Source organism: Peromyscus leucopus, chromosome 8a (genome assembly GCF_004664715.2).
Source record: "Peromyscus leucopus breed LL Stock chromosome 8a, UCI_PerLeu_2.1, whole genome shotgun sequence".
Taxonomy (NCBI): Eukaryota; Metazoa; Chordata; class Mammalia; order Rodentia; family Cricetidae; genus Peromyscus; species Peromyscus leucopus.
Window position 1 is genome coordinate 29189045 of NC_051085.1, and position 7399 is coordinate 29196443.

Below are 7399 nucleotides of genomic sequence, written 5' to 3' on the forward strand. Positions count from 1 at the left end.
GTATCAAGGTGGGGAAGGCGATGGATGTGGAGGGGAAAACGTCTTGTGAGAGTAAAAATAGTAGGTCTTGAGGTGGCTAACCCTTTCATTAGCCGACTTCCCGTGTTCACGGGCTTGGTCCCCCAAGGGTGAACTGCAGTCATTGATACTTCTCTCCAGCTGCTGCTACCTCTTAGGCAGCAGATTCCAGGAAGAGCGAGGAAGTTTGTTTTGGGAGAGCTGACCTAGCAATCATTTATCAAGAGCTCCTTGAACCCTCTTGTGGACCATGAGCAGTGGCAGATGCGAGACACAGTGTAGGGTGGATCTAGAGATGAGTACAAATGCTGTGTCTTTTTGTTATGTTCGTTATTGTTATTTTGGGTGATGTGGGTAATTTTCATTTGCCAGCGAAGTCAAACAGATTTAAGGTGAATGAGAATTTTTTTTTTTTTTCCCAGTAGGAAGGGGACACTATAGAGCCATTGGCAAGATTTGAGCCTCTGAGCCTCATCATGGCTTCAGCATATTCTCAACACATTGCTCAGGGGAGCTATGCTCAATCAGCTGGCATTTGTGTAGAGCACGGAGTCATTTCTCCCCCATTCTCATCTTTAATTGATGTTCTGTTTTTCCTTTTGTTCATCTTGCCAGGTGGAAAGTCCCTTTCTCTGTCCCTCTCAGATTGTCTCATCAAGGATTATTTAATATGTGTTTTCTAAAAGATTTATTTATTTTTATTTTACATGTATGAATGTTTTGCCTAGATCATTGGTTCTCAACCTTCCTAATGCTGGGACCCTTTAATATAGTTCCTCATGTTATGATAACCTCACCCATACACACACCATAAAATTATTTTTGCTTCTACTTCATAGCTGTAATTTTGCTACTGTTATGAATCATAATGTGAATATCTGTGTTTTCCAATAATCTTAGGCGACTTCTGTGAAAGTGTCATTCAACCCCAAAGGGTTGTGACCCACAAGTTGAGAACCGCTGGCCTAGATGTATGTGCGTGTAGTGTCTAAAGAGCCCAGAAGGGGGCCTTGGATTCCATAGAACTGGGGGGGGGGAGGACAGATGATTGTGAACCACCATGTAGGTACTGGGAATCTAACTGGGTTCCTCTGTATAAGCAGCAAGTGCTTTTAACCACTGAGCCATCTCTCCAGAGTCTTAATCTATTCTATAATTTCAAATTGTGAACTTGTCTTAGGCCTTGTCCACAGATATTCTCCTCAGCCTGGCTTGGAAATTCGCTCCTCCAAAAAGACTTCCACATTGCTTTAAGCCGAGTGGCCTGGGGATTATAGCATTTTAGGAATAACTTTTGTAATAATCTCTTGGCTTGGGTTTCTCAGACTACATAGGTAGTACTATTTCAAACCTCAAACTGCTTTGTGGGAAGACCCACGATTATAGTCCCTCCCCCCCAATTCGGATCAAGCAATAGTTCTCCTTGGACTTGTGGAGCAGATCTCCTAGCTCATTCTTTCCATGACGATGTGGTGAAGTAAGAGTTCTGGCTTTACTGGAAGAATGGCCATGGCATGGTGGCTAAAGTTTCATCACTACCTGTTATGCTTACAGTCTCCTATTCTCTACTTACAGGCATGCTGAGCTCCTTGTTACTTACGTGAGAATCCTTCCCTCCCAGGGCACCCCAGTGATGCTTGGCGCTCACAGCTGTAGGTTTTTTCATTATTCGAAGGTGCTGTAGAAATCCCCATTATTCTTGAGAGCTCAACAGTAGATTTTTTTTAAAGACTATTGATTATATTTTATCTGGCATAGCTAAGCTTGAAATATGAACCTACTCAGTGCATCTGGAGCTCCAAAAGGAAGTCCATCCAGAAGATTTATAATGCTAAAGTTGTCCTTAGCTCTATCTACCCAGCAGCAGGGTAGTGACATCTGTTCTTCTCTCATTATTGGACCTTTCAGAGAGTCCATTCACAAGATGGAGTCCTGCCTGAGTTTCCCCGGGGCAGAAGCGAACAATCTATTTTAGGCAAATACAAATACAGGCAAAAACTGTGCAAATACAGCTACTTTCTTGGTTTTCTGTACAATTACCTTAGTCCATTTATATTTGTTAAGTTGTTCCATAACCTCTTTTTGGAGGCCTTGCCCTCTCCTTCAAATCATTCAAGAACTTGACCAAACTGTTCTTTACAAAGGGAATCAATCCCTTTCTCAGCCCCAGCAGAGAGCGTAAAACTCCTTCAGGGTAACTATGCCGGTCTTTGCCAGCTGGTGTCACTGTTGAACGCGGGTCCTGCTGGGTTCAGGAGACAATGTTCGGGTTTTCCTTTCAAGCTTGGAGGTAGGCTCATTCACAGCAAGGTTACATACACTTCCTTAGTTCCAGCAATTGTATCCAAAAGCTGTGTCAGTATAGCTGTGCCCAAGGGCCTTTGGCCTCAGCCACCCACTGTGCCAAAGGAGCCCTGTGTTCATATTCTCTTGCCTTCTTGCATTGCAATAGAGTTTAGATTCCAAATGTCTCCGTTGATATGAAGCTTCCCCCATCCTTCTTGTTTCTTTCTTAATACTAATTAAAAATTTTGCCAGGCGGTGGTGGCGCACGCCTTTAATCCCAGCACTCGGGAGGCAGAGCCAGGCGGATCTCTGTGAGTTCGAGGCCAGCCTGGTCTACCAAGTGAGTCCCAGGAAAGGCGCAAAGCTACACAGAGAAACCCTGTCTTGAAAAACCAAAAAAAAAAAAAAAAAATTTATGGATCGTTTTTTACGGAAAATGTCTTACTATTCCACAATGGTTCCCCATGTGGGCAGCAATGGAGCCCTGAAGGAAAATGTCTTTCCACAAATAATTCTACAAGTTGATTTAAAAACAAACAACAAACAAACAAATAAACAAAGAAGCCTGACTGGTTGGAATACCATGCCTTTGGACCCCAGGCCTTGCCACACAGTAAGCAGTTAGATGTAAAAATCCAAATTCCTCTTTTGTATCTGCCCACATCCTTGCCTATTCAAGTGTGGTTCCCCACAGATGTTCTGCAGCTCAGCATTAATCAATCTTGACTTTGGAAGTGTCAGCAGTCTCAAACACACCAGTGGTTCCCCAGTGTGCTCCCTAGACCCCCAAAGTATTGGCCACATCAGTAAGGAATGCAAAATCTCAGATCCTACCCAAAACTCATGGACCTGTGTGGGGAGGTGGTGGACACGCATCTTTCTTCTAACAAGACCTACAAGAGTTCAGGGAAGCATTTAAGTCTGAAAAACCCTTCCAATAAAAACAGCCTCTTATCTATGACGCTCTCTGGATGCAGTGCCCACGGACATTAGATTTTTCAAGGTCTATAGTTTTCTGCAATTTGAGAAATATAGTTAATTCTCTAAGAAATGAAAATACTAGGGTCAACGTTAATTTCTTTTAATGTGGAATATAAAACAGTATGTCAATTAGTCAAATGATTTGAATCCTTCACATTATCTGTAGAGTGTGTAAAGCCTTTGAAAGTAAGTATACACTTGGCTAGTGTTACTTAGCTCTTCATTTAACTTCTGTGATGGCAACTCTGTAGGTGTGGGTTCAAAACATGGGGATGACAACACAGACATTCCAGAGCCATCTTCAGATGGCCATAGGATGCCAGTGTAATCTAGGAGAAAGAGAAAATGATACCATTGCATCAGATTTCTAGTGAGATATCTTTAAAACTAAGACATTACATAAAATGGGAAACATATCTTCCTAAATGATATGCAATCCTATCTGTCTTTTGCGATGGAGTGTTGTGTTTTATTTCTATCTCTTTAAGAATACACTTATGTATTATGTGTATTGGTGTTTTCTCTGCATGTATGTATGTGTAACAGGTGCACACCTGGTGCCCGTCGAAGTCAGAAGAGGGTGTCAGATCTGGAACTGGGGTTTCAGATAGTTGCGAGCCACCATGTGGGTACTGGGAATCAAACCCAGGTCCTCTGCAAGAGACACAAGTGTTCTTAACCACTGAGTCATCTCCCTTCCCCCTTTCTACTCTCTTGTTCCAGTTCTCTTCCCTATGTGTTCACCAATAAAACAAGTTTAAATACTCCATGTGAGTAACATCACATGGAACATAACACCAGTAATGAAAGCATGAACTGGTGCTTGTGTCAGTTCCTTTATTTGTGCCTAGCACATAATAAAATGCTTAAAATAACCCATTAAACACTTGGTACCAAATTTGGTACATTGATTCCTAAGACATTTATTGTTGTCTCCTTCTACAGATGGGTGAACTAAAGTGTAGGAAGCATTGTTTCTAGTCTCACACACTGGTGACTCTGGATCCAAAATTTAAATGTAAATCATTGCCAGAGTAGGAACTATTGACTTTTCCCATAGTGCTACAGGGCCTCCCTGAGAGGTAGCACTAATAGTGACTATTGTCTTTGGCTGGCTTTTACCATGCAAAGCCAATCGGTACCCTTGCCTGTACTTCACAGTTCTGGAAATTTGTGAAATGAGTCAGCCTGCCTGCCAATCCATGTAGGCACACAGTCAATACAATTATTCCTTAGGTATGAGAAGTCCAGATTTGTTATATTGGAGTTGAACTTCAAAAGCTGACATTTATGGGGAAAGTTTTCATATAAGAAAGCCTATTTTGGGAATTTATTAATCCCCATTTTCTTGTAAGACTTAAAGTGCAGTGAGACCCATCAATTTATTTGGCCTTGGTTGCTTAGAAGCAGTCGATGGCCAGTGCATGACTATTCAGCTATACAGTCGCCTCCTAAAAATAGTATTTATTGCGTGATCATAATCCCAGGCAATGGATTAACCCTTACATGCCATTGACATTCAACCGTCTATTGTTGCTACCTCAACAAGGACTAGAGCATGAGGAACAAGGGAGTCTGTAACAGTTCCTTTTATCTAAGCCCTAGTGAGAATTCTTCACCCATGCCCCATTCAGGATCTGAGGATGAAAACCAATTCAGATGATATACAACATACAATTTACTCAGTAATCGGGTTGTCCCAGCAAATCAGGATTCCCATTTTCAATACTTGGGAGAATGTTGATAGATAACTTCATAAGCAGCAAGATGTTCTTGAGGTAGTGAGAAGTGGAAAAACGGTCATCAAATACTTTTCATACTGTCTAACCATTAAAAGTAGTATGTTCCAAATGATCTATATGGAACAGAGTGGTTCTGGACAACCTACTTTCAGGTTTTAATAAATTAACTTTCACTTTTCATAATGATGCCTTAAAGGAGGAGCATTGAGATCTGAGTCTGACCCCCAGGACTGTCTTATCCCTGCTCTCTCTTTGTGAGGATGAGATTTTCTCAATCAGACTGACCTCAGAGCTAACGAGGCACTGCACGCTCATGCTAAGGAACTATTCTGGAGAGAATTCTCTACAGAGGACTCATGGTCATCTTCTCCAACCCTAGACAGATCTAGAAGTGGGTTGAAACAATCCTGTAGAGCCCATCACAGCAGAGGCTGATGGAGAAAGAGGCCGGGTGTTGGGTATCCCACATACCAGACCAGGCATTAGGAGAAGAGGCCATCTGATATGGTGGTGTTATCTAGAAGTCAGAACAGTGCACAGCAGAATGAGTAATGTTCTGAGTATCATACAGTAACATCATCTATGGCATTGCACAGAGTGATCCTGACATGACAAAGAGCCTGGCAAGAAGGAAAAGTGTTGGGGCAGGTCAATCCTCAGGAGCAAGAAAGAGCATCCTTAGAGTTTGGTCAGTATCCAGTTTGAGACTTCAAGGAAATACATTTTTTTTCCTGCATCAGAACTTAAACACTCACTAGGAACACTTGACGTGCATCTAGCATAACTCATAAATTGAGTCTTCAAGCCTGTATAACTATAGTATAATTTTAATAGGTCAAAACTAAATTGTTGAAAAGGTTTTGTATAGAGCTAGGATAACACTGGGGTTCTACTATTTTTCTATCATAATGTAGAAAATTCTAAACGTGAGTCAAATATTTTGTATGAAATTTTAGTGTCCAAATTTAGGTGCTCTAAAAATGCAAAATATGTGCCAAATTTCTAGTATTATTTTAAAATATATAAAAATATCAATAGGTTCATGATTATGTTTTGAAATATAATAATATTGGATTGAATTAAATAAAATCTATCTACATTGAATTAAATAAAATTTATATATATATGGTATATAGCATTAACATAATAAAATACATTATTAGTGGTGGACTTTATATTTAAGTATGTTAAAGTGTCTCAAGTCTATATTTGTCAGAACATGAAGTACCCCCAATCTAAATCATGACAGAAAACTGGATTTCCAAGTTGCAGAAAAAGGTCGTGTGATTTACTCCATTAGCGAGGCAATTTTTTTCATTTTTCTTTATTAAGAAATTTTCTACTCACTCTACATACCATCCATAGATTTCCTTCCTCCCTCCTCCCGCCCCCTAGCCCTCTCTCTCAAGCCACCCCACATCCCCACATTCCCCAAATCAAGGTCTCCCATGGGGAGTCAGCAGAGCCCAACACACTGAGCCTAGGCAGGTCCAAGCCCCTTCCCACTGCACCAAGACTGTACAAAGTGTCACACCACAGGCACCAGAATCCAGAAGCCTGCCCATAGACCAGGGACAGATCCTGATCCCCCTGCCTGGGTGCCCCCCCAAACAGTTCGAGCCAAACAACCATCTTCCATATCCAGAGGGCCTAGTCCAGTCCCATGGGGGGCTCCACAGCCACCAGTCCACAGTTCATGGGCTTCCACTAGTGTGGCTGATCATCTCTGCATGTCCTCCCATCATGATCTTGACATCCTTTGTCTGCAGAATCCCTCCTCTCTCTCATCAATTGGATTCCCAGAGCTCAGCCTGGTGCCTGGCTGTGGATCTCTGCATCTGCCTCCATCTGTCACTGGACAAAGGCTCTATGATGACAGCTAGGTGTGACCAGAGTAGACCAGTCCAGGCACCCTCTGGACCACTGCCAGCAGACCAAGGTGAGGTCAACCTTGTGGATTCCTGAGAGCTTCCCCAGCACCCTGCCTCTTCCTATTCCCATGACATCCTTATCTATCATGGTATCTTCCTCCCTGCCCTCCCACTCGGTCCCTGTTCCAGCTTGACTCTCCCATTTCCCTATGTTCTCATCCCCCACTCCTCACCTCTGCCCTCCCCCACCCCCGCATCCAGTCCGCTCATGTAGATCTCATCCACTTCTCCTTCGCAGGGTCATCCATGTGTTGTCCCTCCTAGGGTCTTTCCCTGTTAGCTAGCTTAGAGAGGCAATTTTAATGCAATTTAAAAATGACATTTTAAAAAGGCTAACTTGTCTCATTTTCCATTTTCTACACCCACACGCTCCTCCACAAGACATATTCAAATTTAGCCAACTCGGCTTTATGCCCCCCCCTTGTATCACAGCAGACAAAT